General features: G+C 53.7%; 2 protein-coding genes across 2 annotated transcripts in view; both read right to left on the minus strand.

The window, feature by feature from the left end:
* CEP170B (centrosomal protein 170B) overlaps nucleotides 1-2,773 on the minus strand; it is a 112,437-nt gene extending 109,664 nt beyond the window's left edge. The window contains exon 1 of the mRNA XM_048484648.1: nucleotides 2,539-2,773. The gene's annotated coding sequence lies outside the window, so the exon portion shown is untranslated. The remainder of the gene's footprint in view (nucleotides 1-2,538) is intronic.
* The window catches only part of LOC125426857 (SERTA domain-containing protein 2-like), a 751,974-nt gene that overhangs the window by 299,186 nt on the left and 437,094 nt on the right, over nucleotides 1-15,694 (minus strand). The gene's annotated exons all lie outside the window — the stretch shown is intronic.

Genomic DNA, 15,694 nt, shown 5'->3' on the forward strand with positions numbered 1-15,694 from the left:
GGTAACAACAAACCACCTCTGAATATCTCGTCTTGAAAATCCTAAGGTGCCACCATAAGTCAGCTGCAACTTGAAGGCAACAATTTTAAAAAGCCAAGACTGACAAAATTTATCCCAGCATAAGCTTTCGTGAGTCGACGTTCACGTTACGAGATTTTTCCAGTTTATGCAGGAAAAACCTGTGATAGTCTTCCAGATACTTCGGAACTTGTTTTATCTAACTTTGCCTCTAGACCTCTCTCCCTGTAGAAATTCTCCTGACACCCGGTTGGGTTACTTTTAGACACCCAATGAAAACTTCTCCCCCCGCCCCCCCTCAAGTTTCAACAGACGCGATTTTTGTCTCGCCTCTTCCATTCCTCCAAGCAATCCTTTTATATTATTCTTTCTGAACTGGCAATTTTCTTATCTCATGAACTTATTCCGGCTTCTGCTGGATTTAACACAAGCAAGCTTCTTTTCAGGGCTGTTTTGTTGCAGTCATGTACTTGTTTTTAATTTTCTGTATTTACTATGTCAATAAATTTGTATTCTGTATTTTGTATTCTGTGTGTAAATAAATTTGTTTTCTGAATTTACTATGCATTTACTATGTAAATAAAGCAGGCTAAAACTGCTCAAATTAATAAGTTCCACTGGGGACGTCAAAGCGGCGAGCCATTTTCTCTTTAGTAACACTCGCTCATGGCCAGATCAACCTCATAGGGTTATTGTAGGGATAAAAAGGATGAGCTGAGAACGACATTAAGCCACTCTAGGTCTCAACTGGGGAGCAAGGTGAAACATAAGCCAAGTAAATAAATAAACTCCTGTCCAAGGTGAGACTCAGCCCCTCACTTACCTACAATACGGGGAATGACCCAACTGACCTACCTCACAAGATTGTTGTACAAAACTGCCATGAAAGGCCTTGAATTCTTGCAAAGTGCTCTGTGCCTAAGTACTATAAACACACGCCTCTCTCCCGCCTGCTTTTTTGTGTGTGCATTTTCCCCTTTTTTGTTTTTTTGGCACCGTCTCCCAATTCATGCAACCGAGCTGCAAGGACTTGTTGGCATCTGTTGCTAGGAGGAAGGGAATAAACATCGCCTCGGCCCACAACGCACACACAAGTCACAGCAGCCGAGATGCCAGCTCTGTGCAATTCCAGGGCTGTATCTTTAACCAGCTTTTCGGTGACACTGACCAACCCCCCCAGCAGCAGATCCAGCCGGCGACTTAATACTTATTATGGACATTTTTTCCGGGAGGAGGAGAAGATTTCAAGCAGGACGCACGGCACAAGGCCTCCTCCATAATCCGGCTGGGCATTTCTGCAGACTTTAAAAAGACAGAGTCGGGAGAGGGGTGGGATTTCCAAAGCACATGATCCCAAACCCGTCACAATAGAAGGGCAGACGAGACCAGAGGGGGGAAAAAGGCTGTGCCCAAGGAGGGTGAAGCTGCAATTGCCTGGCATGGCAGGCGCTAGATGCCAATTAAGCTGGGCCGGGCGATTCCTCCCCAGATCTGCCACCATGACAAAGCTACTGCCAGCAGCTATCCACGCCCAGGGAAAGGAGGGGTTGGAGAAATATCCAGGGTGGCAGCAGCAGCAGTCAAATTGGAGGGGGGGGGGAATAGGTGTGACAGTAAAAAGCACCCGTCAGTCGGATCAGTTCTGGGTTTCTGCCAGCGTTTGGCGGGTGGGCGGGGGGGGGGAGACAGCGGAGTGCCTGCAGAGAAAGCAACCAGGGGAGATTTGGTCTCTTTGTTTGGAAGGGTTGTGGGGGGGGGGGGGAGAGATAACAGGGGGGTTAGGGATCTCAGCTGTGGGGTGGCCAGATCCCCTGATCAAATACACCTCTTGTTAGGAGCCGCAAAGAATGTCAGCAGGAGGATGCGGAAACTGGCGGAAAGAGGGAAAATAAGGAATTTCTAACCCCATATTACACCCCTAAGATTAAACCACCACCCCCAACACACACAGACACACACACACGGTCACTGGGATATAAAAGAAGCGCCATCCCAGCATCTCTTCCAAACGCCATCTCGAACCCCATCCCCCACCCCATCCCAGGTAAGGTGGACCAAACCCCCTTCCTCCATCCCCTTCACCTGGGCTGGATCCTTTACCTCCGAGCCATTCCAGCCCGCATCTCCCGGCTTCTTTGCCTGGCCCAGCCCCAAATCCGCCCCCACCCCAATTTGGGTGGGATTCCCCCCCCCCCAATTGAAAACAATCCTCCAAACCTCTCGCCCCAGCCCCGATCCTGCGGCAGAGAGGGGCCACAGAAGCGCTCCCTACCTCCACCGCGGGCATCCCGCAGGCCCTTATCCGGGCGGGGGGGAGACGGCTGGCTGATGGGGGGCCTGGCTGATTGGGGGGGGGGGGCTGGCTGCTGCTGCAGCGCGGCCAGGTGCTCCAGAGGCCGCGAGCCAAGAGGGGGGGGGGATCAGCTGTTCCCTGCCGGCAGCCCGCGATCCTGGCTCGGCGGCTCCTCCGGGCTCCCCCCAAGGTCCCCCACACACACACACACAACACGCAAGACTTACCCTGCTTGTCCCCCTTCCAGGTGCGAGGACGCCCCCCCCCCCCCCCGAGCCGCTTAGGGCATTGCACGCGTTTGCAAAGGGCTCCTGCCGCTTCCTGGACCCGCCGCGTTTGCAAAGGGCTCCTGCTTCTTCCTGCAGCCGCCGGGCTCCCGGGAAAGGGGGGGGGGGGGCGCCAGAGAAGCAGCAGCAGCAGCACCTCCCTCGCCCAGCAGGTTTTCAACGTCAGGAGGCGGCCCTTGGCTGGTGGCTCTCCCCTTCCCTCCGAGCCCAGCCCAGCCCAGCCCTTCCCCTCCCTGTGGGCAGGCCGGCCAGCAGGTTGGATCAGGTGACGATGCGGGTTAAGCATTACCCGGCCATGCTGGCCCGACTGCAAGCTCAGCAGCGGCGGGGCCGGGGGCTTTGCAACCTCTCCCCCTCCCTTCCCCGGGGGTTGCTGCAAAACAGACGGGGTTTGGGAACACCCCGTGGGCGTGATCCGCAAGGAGGAGCGGGCGGGGAGATGGCTGGCCTCGTCTTTTTTTTTACTTTAAGGAAGGGGGAAGGAATTGCAATCGGTTCATGTGCGGGATCGCTGCAAAGTCTGCCTTGGCCGCCTCCTTGGAGGGGACTGGGGGTCGGTTCCTGCCCCCCGGTTTTGCAGCTCCGATGCAACGCAGAGCTGGCAAACGAGGAACGGGGAGGTTGGACGCCGGCCAGATGCAAAGGCAGGAAAGGGAAGGAAGAAAAGGAGGCGGCTGGAATTCCTGCAGATCTGGTTTTGCAAAGCACATGGCCTCTCGGAGGCGGATTGGCTCCAGTTTGGGGAGAGAGGGAGTGTCTTGGGGTTAATGGGAAAGGCTGGTATATTTTGAGGTGGGGAAGCAGAGGGGGAAACTAACCCATTCATTTACTTCACTTTACACCCTGCCTGTTTCACTACTCAAGACATTCAAACTGGCTGACATCGGCCTCCTGTCATTTGTTTTATTCTCACAACAAACCTGTGAGGTAGGTTAGGCTGAGAGGATGGGACCCGCTGAATATCACCCAGTAAGATTCCGTGGCAGGAATCAAACCACAGTCTCCCAGCCCAGCATCACACAGGTTTTCTAATGGAAGAATCATAGAACCATAGAGTTGGAAGAGACCCCAAGGGCCATCAAGTCCAACCCCCTGCCATGTAGGAACACACAATCAAAACATTCCCAACATATGTTCATCCAGCCACTGTTTAAAGACCTCTAAAGAAGGAGACTCCACAACTCTCCGAGGTAGTGCATCCTACTGTGTCGAACAACCCTGACAGAAAGTTGTTGCTAATGTTTAGGTGGAATCTCTTTTCCTGCACCTTGAATCCATTACTCTGTGCCCTAATCTTTGACATGGCATCCCTTCAAATATTTAAACATAGCTATCATGTTCCCCCTTAACCTTCGCTTCTCCAGACTAAACATCCCCAGCTCCCTAAGTCTCTCTTCGTACGGCATGGACTCCAGACCTTTTAGCATTTTGGTTGCCCTTCTCTGGACATGGTCCAGCTTGTCAATATCCTTCTTAAATTGCGGTGCTCAGAACTGAACACAGTACTCTAGGTGAGGTCTGACCAGTGGTATAATTCCTTCCCTTGATCTAGACACTATACTCTTATTCCAGAATTGCATTGGCTTTCTTGGCTGCCATATCACACTGCTGACTTACGTTCCGTTTGTGGTCTACTAAGATTCCCAGATCCCTTTCAGATGTCACCCATCCTATATCTCTCCATGTCATTTTTTCTGCCTACGTGTAGAATCTTACATTTATCTCTGTTGAAATTCATTTTGTTAATTTTGGCCCAGCTCTCTAGTCTGTCCAGATCATTTTGAATCCTGCCCCTGTTCTCCAGGGCGTTAGCTACCCCTCCTAATTTGGTATCACCTGCAAATTTGATTAACATGCCTTCTATTTCATTATCCAAGTCACTGATAAAAATGTTGAATAGCACTGGGCCCAGGACAAGAACCCTGTGGCATCCCACTAGTCACTTCTCTCCAGGATGAAATTGAGCCATTGGTGAGCACTCTTTGTGTTCAGCCAGTCAACCAATTACAAATCCATCTAACAGTTGCATTGTCTAGTCCACATCTTTCCAGTTTACTCACAAGATTATCAAGGTTCACCTTGTCAAAGACCTTACTAAAATCAAGGTCCGCAGCATTCCCTTCATCTACCAAGTTTGTCACTCAAAAAAGAGATAAGATTAGTCTGGCATGACTTGTTTTTAAGAAACCCATTTTGATTTTCAGTGATCACATTATTTATTTATTTATTTATTTATTTATTTATTTATTTATTTATTGGTTCCACTTTTATACCGCCCTCCCCCGGAGGGCTCAGGGCGGTTTATAACATAAATACAACAAGTGGATAAATAAGATAAAAATACTAAAAACTAATATCAGTTAAAATGCAGCGCTACAGACCATAATCATTTAAACAGATGGCGTTCAACCCATAACTCCTCTAGTTCCTCTGAGAGGGGAACAGCGGATCTCAGTTGTTAATGGGCACCTATCAACAGCCGGCCTCCCCAAAAGCCCGGCGGAATAACTCAGTCTTACAGGCCCTGCGGAACTCATGTAGGTCCTCAAGAGGGGTCTGGACAGCTGGAGGAAGAGTGATCTCCACCAGGCAGGGGCCAGGGCAGTAAAATCCCCCCCCCCCACCCCCCCCCCCCCCCCCCCCCCCCCCCCCCCACCCCCCCCCCCCCCCACCCCCCCCCCCCCCCACCCCCCCCCCCCACCACCCCCCCCCCCCCCCCCCCACCCCCCCCCCACCCCCCCCCCCCCCCCACCACCACCCCCCCCCCCCCCCCCCCCCCCCCCCCCCCCCACCCCACCCCCCCCCCCACAACCCCCCCCCCCCCCCGACCAACACCCCCCCACACCCCCCACCCCCCCCCCCCCCGCCCCCAACCCCCCCCGCCCCCGACCCCCCCCCCCAGCCCCACTCCAATCCCCACCCCCCCGACCCCCCCCCCCCCCCGCACCCCCCCCCCCCCCACCCCCCCCCCCCCCACCCCCCCCCCACACCACACCCACACCCCCCCCACCCAGAACAAAATTTGGCTACCAACTTCAGTATTACATACATATGCTAAAATGGGTGGATTCCACTTAACACATGCAAATTACACTTGCAAATTGCACCCTTAACACTTTTAATCAAAGCAAATGGTTCTTTCTCCCAACCTGGACATTCCACAGATATGTATACTCCATTTGCTTTATTACTATCAGGTCCTCTGAAGATGCCAGCCACAGATGCAAGCGAAACATCAGGAGGAAATGCTACTGGAACACGGCCATACAACCTGGAAAACCCACAAAACCCTCATGAATCTGGCTGTGAAAGCCTTCGACAATGCAGCAAAAGATGTGCTATAAATAAGTCGGTGAATAACATCCAGATTGGGTGGGCATGTGGGTAGGGATGGCACTGCTCCACCCTCTCCAAAGGGCTCCAATTAGCTCCATGCCAAAGGGCTCCATGCCATTGGGAAGCCCAAAAACAAAACAAAAAAAACCCCAAGCCACTGGCGAAAATCTCTCATATGCGATAATGGAGATATGCCATAAAAATGGCATATCTCTGAGGCCAGCTCTGTCGGCATGCAGGGGCTTGGTGAGTAGTGGAAGCTAAGGTGAACTCCACCACCTCCCCTGAAATGCCCCCGGTTATGCTGGTGCAGCTTTCTGCACCGATTGGCCTAGGGAAGGATGTTGGCTTCCAGGTCAGGCACTGAAAAGCTGTGCAGCACCCACTTGGGTAAGTCACTCCTCCACCAGTGCATTCACCCCTTGAGCCAGCAGGATGGACATCTACATAGGTGCAGGGCTGTGCCAGCTCCAGAGATGCCCCCCAGTGATGTAGGTATAGATTTTTTATGGGGTGGGTTCAGGAGGCAGGGCCACACACCTGCGCGCCCCTGGAGGTGGGGTCACGCCTGCCTGTAGTCGACCCACGCGGTCAGCGTAAGAACGAGACGAGACGCGGAGATAACATCTGGTGGAGATCGCCAGCAGCGGGAGACCGGAGGTCCGTGTTCCTGGCGAGTCTCCCGTCTGCCGGTTCCTGGCACCTTTTATTGTTACTCTATCGGGGGCGTGTAGGAGGGAGGACTGGGGGAGTTCCGGGAGAGCGGGAGGTCGGGAGATCATCATGTGATGCATGATCTCATCTGGCTACGTGCGGAGAGGAGCGTACGCGTCTGAGCCTAATCCTCACCTGGGGGCAAGACCATTGTCCCTGCGCCCGGTGATTGAGCCAGACAGTTCATGACCCGTGACTCATGGGGGGATGAGGAGTGGGGGTGCGATGCGACCGGCAAGGCCGCAGGTCCGTTGGCGTCCCAACGTTCTACTACGGCACTGCTGGGTCGGCAGTGCACTACTACATCTCCTCCTTTTTTACATTTTAGAAAACGGGGGGCCGAAACGCTAAGGGGCGATTTAAAGGGACGCTTGTCTCCTCCGCCGTTTGGTCAAGTTGACCAAGCTGCTTGTGCAACATTAGAACTTGGTTGCGGGGTAAGGGAAATGCGAGGGGTTTCTTACACACGTTACAGGCAATATTAGACACGCATTGAACGAAACAAGATCCGATAACAAGGCACACAATTAGACCAATGCAGAGCTGTACAATAGCACTCAACCATCCTCCCGGCAGCCAGCTCCAGAGGGCTGACCACCAATGGGGCAAAACATCATACTTCAGATTAGATACAACTTCTTGCAGCTCACGCACTTTCATGTGGATCAACTGGGAATTATCAGAAAGATTAAAACAACACATATTATGTACATTCTCACAACCTTGGTGATGTAACGACAACAAATAATCAATAGCGGCACGATTGTCTAGGGTCGCTTGACGAAGTTCCTGCTGCTCGGAGGCCAGGGCATCCAGAGCGGTGGAGGTAGAGTTGATGGACTTCGCAAGGGCACAGGCCAGCCGGCCAATAGTCTTAGCATTGTAGGAAGCGAGTCCGGGGACTCCCACTAGGGAAGTTGCGAGGGAGACGAACTCCGCTTCGGAGAGGGCGACCGCGTCGCTCCGACAGGAGGGGTCGAAAGGCAGGGCGGAGCGGCGGCGGCGGCGTCCGGGCTCCCGGGGTGGAGCCTGGGGTAGGACAATGGTGAGGCGACTGAGGCAGCAAAGAGTTCCGGCAGGGAGTCGGGCGGGAATGTAGTTAAACGTCCTCTCCCCGCAGGTCCAGAACCAGCCCCTGGGGAGCAGGATGTTTCCGAACACGGGGGGAATGTCCTCCATGTGTGTGCAGTTCCAACTGGCCGAGCTGACGAATGGGCCCGGGTCGGTTCCCCGTTCGGCTGCGCCGGTGATGCGGGCGCAGGTGTTGGACTCGTGGTTAGCGACCGTCTTGGTGACAAGGGAAAGAGCGCCAGCCGGGAGGGTTTGGACGACGGGTCCCCAGTCGGCGCTCATAGAATATCTGATGGATGAGGCATTCATGAAGGGGCTCAGCCCAGACTCCGCTAGGAAGTCTCCGGGTGCTTTGCAGACGGGGAGCAGGCAGGAGCTCAGCAGGCTCCCGACTCCTAGGTACTGGCCCAGGCAGAAAGATGAGACGTTGGCAGCGGCAGCAAACTGCTCCCAGATGTTGGTCTGGTGAAAGCTTGCCAGGGGGTGGCCGATCGCCATCGGCAGGAAGCAGCAGAGCAGGCAAAGGATGGTGGTCGCTGAGTTGGTGGTGATGATCGCAAAGAGAGCGGCACAGAGGTTCTCGGGTGTCTCGGGGTGGTCTTGCTGGCGCAGCAGCGCTAGGGCCTGGCTGGTGGTCGCCTTGACGTCTCCCCAGGTCATTCGGGTCTTTGGGCGTTGGCGACGGCGTTCCTGCTGGGATCGCTGGGCGGGATCCTCTAGAGAGATGCGTTCCATCTCCGGGATGGGGTTGGTTTCCTCCTGGCGCCATTCCATGGGTTGGCCTGTCATGGCGAATCGGAGTCCACGGGAACCTGTAGGAAGAGGGACTGAAACACACCCCCCTTTCCCAGGTTACGGGGGGGGGGCCGGGTCCCGCCAGGCTCAGTTCTAGAGCGGATGGTGGGAGATTGGGATCGAGTTAGTGTTTAGATTTAATATGGGAAGGAAGAAGGCTTGTTTTGCAGCCTGTGAAGGTTGCTTTTAATGCAACCCTCCTGGGGGCCGCCTACACTCCTCTTTCTTTAGTTGTTTGACAGGGAGGGCAGGAGGTAGGCGACCCTGGTGGGAATTGGCTTCAGAGCGTCATCAGGGTGCGTCAAGGCGAGGGTCCGAGCCTCGAGGGGGGAGGGAACAGGCGAGTCCTGGGGGGATTGTGGGTATGCATGCTTAATCAGCAACACAAAGGGGGCTTTGGAAGCACCTTTTGGGGAGATGGGTGCATCCGGGGAATGAAGCAATCAGGCAATTAGAGGCAAATTCCTCGCACACACAAAGGAGAAAGGAAGGGGGGGTTTCTTTGCAAGGGAGTTGCACTTACCGTGACCTTGGTGGCTAATGCAGGAAGCTGGATGGTGCTAAATTTTGTGATCGAATTATCTTGGGGAACTGCCGTCCGCCGAGACCGCTCCTTAAGGGGCGGCCTCGGCTGAGCGCCTGGCCTTTAACATGGTATTGATAAAGCTGCCAGGCGCTGGGCAGCCATAACCCAAACGGGTTTGGGTATTAGGCGCATAATGGCGGCAGCCCCTTTTTAAACTGGGGCCTGTCCTGACAGTGCTGCGGTATCAGGACGGGCCCAGATTTTAATCCAGGGAGGGCCAGTCAGCCAATTGGCCCTCCCGCCTTTACTGGTCGAAAAGACAGAAGGAAAAGGGGAGGGGAGAGGGAAACAGTTTTCTTACGGAAATTAGGAGGCAACCTCGGAAGGCACGATTGGAATCAATGATCCGTGACGGCTTTACCCATCCCAGACCAGAGTCGTTTTAACCTGACTCATGAGGTCTCTTCCCCAGAGATTGACATGGATGTCCAAAATGATGGGGCGGACTGTGAGCTGCCGCTCGAGTCCTGGGCTGTTGACCGTGAGCGGGCGGATGCTCCGTCTCGCGGTTTGTCTCCCCCCCACCCCCCCAGATGTGCGGGCAAGCCTCGGTCGGCCACTGGTCGGGCCACTCGGCTGCTCTGATGACGGTAACATCAGCGCCGGTGTCCACCAGGCCCTTGAACTTACATCCTTCTATGGCGAGCTCCAGATATGGACGGGAGCTCCCGATAGGTGTCTCCACCGCTGCGACGGTGGTGTAGGCTGCGCCATGTTGGCTGCTGGGGCTCGTAGCCTTTATTGGGTCGGCAGCGGGCAGCGCATGGGGCAAGAGAATCAGCTGAGCGCAGCTGGCTCCGGCGGGCAGCTCCTGTGGGATGTTTGTCCAGACCTGGAGGTGGATGGGTCCTTGGTGCGTGGAGTCGATCACTCCGGGGACGATGAACAGTCCCTGTTCAGCGGCAGAGGCCTTTGGCAGCACTAGCCCAATTGTCCCGGTAGGGATGGGCTCGTCATACTGGGTTGGGGCGACAAGAACCTCGTGGGGGAACTCAAAGGAGATGGGCTGGGTGCATGCGAGCGAGATGCCACGAGAGGGGGTGGTTTTGGCAGGGGCCTTGGCGTTTGGGTCTGCTCTAGTACTCTCCTCCTTGGTCCTGGGCTGGGGAGACGCCCGGGCGGGAGTTTCCCGACGGGCAGTCGTTTCTCCAATGGAAGCCCTTCTGGCAACGTGGGCACCGGGTTTTAGGTGGCCTTCTCCTCCTGGGGGAGGACCCTCCTCCATCGGGGTTGTAGGCCCCCCCACCGGGCTGCCTACACTCCCTTCGGAAGTGTCCGGGTCTGCCGCAGTTAAAGCAGTCATCCTGAGACTGTCTCCCGCCGGTGGAGAGTGCTGCGGCGAGGAGGCTAGCTTGGTGGGCGGAGGACCCAATGTCCTGGCAAGCCTTAAGCATGTCGGCCAGTTCAGGATTTTTGCCTAGGCCCGTGATTGCCCTGCGGCACTCCATGGAAGCGTTCTCCTTTGCGAGGCGCATGAGGAGCTCGTTTTGGGCCTCCTCGCTATCTACCTGCCTCTTGAGCGCTTCCTGGAGCCTGTTCACAAATTCAGCATAGGGCTCTTGGGGTTTTTGCCGGATGGAGGAGAAACTCTGGGTTGGCTGGCCGGCATTGGGGACTTTGATAAATGCCTTATAGGCGCACTCAGAGGCGACCGTAAGGGTGGCCTCAGGCAGGACAATCTGATCGTTGGGATTGGCAAAAGCATCGAAACCGTAAAGCTGAGCGGCGGTGTAGGCGCCGCCAGAGGTGGCTGCTCTGTTGAAGCACTGCTGGCGGAACTCACTTTCCCAGACCACAAATTGTGCAGGGCTCAGGAGCATGCGAAAGGTGGTCTTCCAGTCATCTGGGACCATTAGGTGGTTCCTTGCGATGGCCTCCAGCATGCCTCTCACGTAGGGGCTAGTGACTCCTACGTCCCGCATTGCTTTGCGGAGCTCGGTAAGGATGTTATAGCTTAGGGGGCGGTACTCGACAACCCGCCGGATGACGCCATTCTCCCCCTCAGTATCTGTGAAGTGGATGGGGCACAATGCAAGAATATCGGCATCGTCTTCCGTCAGGGTTTCTTTCTTCTGCAGATCGTGGCTAATACGTTCTGCGAGAGTTTTGAAACCCGCGCCATTACGTGGCGCTGACGGAGGTGCAGCGGCTTCGGAAAATGAAGGCGGAGCAAGGGGAGGGGGCGGCTGAGCCGCGGGAGAGTTTGAAATGGGTGAAGGAGCGAGGGGGGCAGAAGGAGGACAGGCGTCCAATTTAGTGGATAGAGAAAATTCCGGGGTTGAAATTGAAGGTGAAAGATCGAAAGGAGGGCGGCCTACAGCAAGGGAGCCATAGGTCTGCAGGCTGATGGCGACAAAACATTGTCTCCACGTCAGTAGCAGCGACATTGGCGCGCGAGGCTCTGTGCGAAGAGTGCGCCCGATGTTTTCCCAGTCCTTAAGATTCAATGTCCCCCCCTCTGGGTACCATGGACACTGAGCTTCAATCTCCTCAACCAATTTGCGCAGCTCCCTTCTCTTTACGGGGACCCTGCCGCATTTCGTTAACGCTTTCAGTTCGTCAACGTGCTTGTCATAAGCCCTGCTTTTGCAAGCTCCCATACTCACCGGTGTTCCGTCGGACGAGAGAGTGTCCTAGGACGCGTGTCTCTGGATGCGCCGATCCAGAGGACAGGCGATACCGAAACGGTGGTCCCTGGATGCGCCGATCCAGCGGACTTCGGTATCGCGGCCCTTCCCCAGGCGACGGTGAGCAGGGTGGAGGTTCGAGGATTCCCGGGTTTCGGCACCAGCTTGTAGTCGACCCACGCGGTCAGCGTAAGAACGAGACGAGACGCGGAGATAACATCTGGTGGAGATCGCCAGCAGCGGGAGACCGGAGGTCCGTGTTCCTGGCGAGTCTCCCGTCTGCCGGTTCCTGGCACCTTTTATTGTTACTCTATCGGGGGCGTGTAGGAGGGAGGACTGGGGGGAGTTCCGGGAGAGCGGGAGGTCGGGAGATCATCATGTGATGCATGATCTCATCTGGCTACGTGCGGAGAGGAGCGTACGCGTCTGAGCCTAATCCTCACCTGGGGGCAAGACCATTGTCCCTGCGCCCGGTGATTGAGCCAGACAGTTCATGACCCGTGACTCATGGGGGGATGAGGAGTGGGGGTGCGATGCGACCGGCAAGGCCGCAGGTCCGTTGGCGTCCCAACGTTCTACTACGGCACTGCTGGGTCGGCAGTGCACTACTACACCTCCCCAATACCCACCCCCAGTCTCAGTGCTTATAAAAGCAGCTCTCTGAGGCCAGGGGCAGCAGGTTCTCATGCCCTGCCTGCCCCACCCCACCCCACCTTCACTGGCTGGGCTCCCAGCTGGCAGCCAGCAATCCCTTCTGCCCTCCTCTCCGGGCAGAGGTGTAGCTAGGGAAAATGGAGTCCAGTGCAAAATCTGAGTTTTGTGGGGGGGGCATGGGCAGCTGCTGTGATGCTGGAATCCACTCCCAAACTTTCAATGGTGTTTAAACTAGGGAGCCCAGATTCTCCTTTTAAATCCACCTTAATTTATTTATTTATTTATTTATTATTTATTTATTGGTTCCACTTTTATACCGCCCTCCCCCGGAGGGCTCAGGGCGGTTTACAACATAAATACAACAAGTGGATAAATAAGATAAAAATACTAAAAACTAATATCAGTTAAAATGCAGGCGCTTGCTCTATTAAGACTCATGGGAATCATTTAAACAGATGGCGTTCAACCCATAACTCCTCTAGTTCCTCTGAGAGGGGAACAGCGGATCTCAGTTGTTAATGGGCACCTATCAACAGCCGGCCTCCCCAAAAGCCCGGCGGAATAACTCAGTCTTACAGGCCCTGCGGAACTCATGTAGGTCCCGCAGGGCCCGGACAGCTGGAGGAAGAGCATTCCACCAGGCAGGGGCCAGGGCCGTAAAAGCCCTGGCCCTCGTGGAGGCCAGCCGCATCATAGAGGCCAGCCGCATTATTCCCTTCCAAGTGCTGACAGACTGTTTTCCTAATGATCTGCTCCAGAATCTTTCCTGGTATTGATGTCAGGCTGACTGGGCGGTAGTTTTTTTGGGTCCTCTTTTTTCATCTTTTTGAAGATGGGAATAACATTAGCTCTCCTCAAGTCCACTGGGATTTCTCCTGTTCTCCAGGAATTCTCAAAGATTATAGCAAGTAGTTCTGAGATTATTTCTGCCAGTTCTTTTAATATCCTGGGATGTAGTTCATCTGGCCCTGGAGATTTGAATTCATTTAAGTATTTAGGTATTCCTGCGCTAGCTCTTTATTTATTCTGTTCTGAATTTCCCCTACTGTATCTTCTGATCCATTTCCCTCTAGTTGAGCTCTGTTTTTCTTTCGGGGGAAAACCGAGGCAAAGAAGGTGTTGAGTAGTTCTGCCTTTTCTCTGTCCCCTGTTAGAATTTCACCATCTTCTCCATGCAGTGATTCTGTCGTATCCTTTTTCTCCCTTTTGCTACTGACATAACCAAAAATTTCCTTTTTATTGTTTTTAACATATCTTGCAAGTCTGAGCTCATTAGCTTTCGCTTTTCTGACTTTCTCCCTCCATGTCTTGGCTTATTTGTTTGAATTCCTCTTTAGTAATTTCCCCCCCTTTTCCATTTCTTGTACATGTCCCTTTTATATCTTACCTCACTTGAGAGTTCTTTAGTCATCCATCTTGGTTTCTTTAGACCCCTCCCATTTTTTTTTCTCCTCATTGGAACTGTTTGAAATTGTGCCTTCAAGATCTCGCTCTTAAGAAACTCCCATCCATCTTGTACTCTCTTCTCTTTTAGTATTCTTAATCATGGGATCATACCGAGTAGTTGTTGTTTTTTAAGTTTACTGAAATCAGCTTTCTTAAAGTCTAGAACACGTGTCCGACTAGACTTGGCATCCCCTTTCCATTGTATAACGAACTTTAGGAGAATATGGTCACTCCCACCTAAGGACCCTACCATTTCCACCCCATTAATCAGGTTATCATGGTTGGCTAGGAGCAGATCTAAAATAGCCAATCTCCTTGTTGCTTGGCCCACCTTTTGGACCATGAAATTGTCTGCAAGGCAAGTGAGGAAATTGTTGGACCTGGTAGCTTGGCAGAGTTTGACGCCATCATGATTGCCATTTGCTGGGAGGGGGGATTGCTGAGGAGAGCTTTAGCTTCTTGCAGGTGCCGCTTATCTGTTTCCCTGGCCTTGGAGCTCCGTGGCTGGGACAGGCTCTTGGACCGGACACTTTCTGCTGCCCCAGTCCACATGCGGGGGTGGGGAGTTGCTGCAACATATTATCAACAGTTTTGGCACCCTTTCGCCAGAACTGTCTTCTGCTGTCTGCCTCATGCCTTCAATAAAATCCTTGAACCCATCAAGCAAGTTATTGTCTGAACGGGGAAATTGACAGACGCCCAGCAAATATCTGGATAATTGAAATCTCCCATTACTACAGTTTCTCTTCTTTGTGAAAGTTTGGTCATCTGCTCCAGGAAGGCATCATCCAACGCTTCAGTCTGGCTTGGGAGGGGGGCTGTAATAAACCCCCACAATGAGATCGCTGTTGTTTTTCTCCCCCTTAATTTTTACCCAGATGCTCTCAACCTGGTACCAAGGATTTAAGTCATGGACTGGCCCGCAGGCGTAATCATCCCTGACATATAGTGCTACTCCACCGACTTTCCTAGTTGATCTGCTTCTTTTAGCAATTGTGACTAATAATTGTTGATCCATCTACTCTCCATTAATTTCTCTCATTTTCAACTCTGAAGACTTATAAGCCCGTGGCTGTCACTGCAACTAAACAGTTTAAACTATTTAAGCAGCAGTGGCGTAGGAGGTTAAGAGCTTGTGTATCTAATCTGGAGGAACCGGGTTTGATTCCCAGCTCTGCCACCTGAGCTGTGGAGGCTTATCTGGGGAATTCAGATGAGCCTGTGCACTCCCACACACGCCAGCTGGGTGACCTTGGGCTAGTCACAGCTTCTCGGAGCTCTCTCAGCCCCACCCACCTCACAGGGTGTTTGTTGTGAGGGGAGAAGGGCAAGGAGATTGTAAGCCCCTTTGAGTCTCCTGCAAGAGAGAAAGGGGGGATATAAATCCAAACCCTTCTTCTTCTAAACAAACAAATGTCTTTATATGAACCATAGTGGTCCACCCACCCTAGTGAAGGGAGGGAAGGGGGGTGGCATGCGGGAGGGGGCCCAGCATCTGGACCTGGCCCACCCTCCCTAGCGGAGGGAGGGGTGGGAGGGAGGGGTGGCATGCAAGGGAGGGGAAGGAGTAGGTTTGCAGAGGAGTAAACAGTTTGAACAACAGTTTGAACAGTCAACAGTTCCAACAGTTTCAACAAACAAATAAAGGCAGTCCAGAGATGGGAGTAAACTTGGTGCAGTGCTGTTGGACAAAGATCTGGGAGACCTGGGTTCAAATCCCCACTCTACTTTGGAAGCTCTTTGGGTGACCTTGGGCCAGCCACTGTCGCTACTTTACAGGGTTGTTCTGAGGGAACAGTGGAAGAGGGGTGGCTGCACCCCTTGGAGGACAGGACAGAATAAAAATCTGTTAATAAGACTTCTGCTT

Source organism: Sphaerodactylus townsendi, linkage group LG02 (genome assembly GCF_021028975.2).
Source record: "Sphaerodactylus townsendi isolate TG3544 linkage group LG02, MPM_Stown_v2.3, whole genome shotgun sequence".
In the NCBI taxonomy this organism is placed as follows: Eukaryota; Metazoa; Chordata; class Lepidosauria; order Squamata; family Sphaerodactylidae; genus Sphaerodactylus; species Sphaerodactylus townsendi.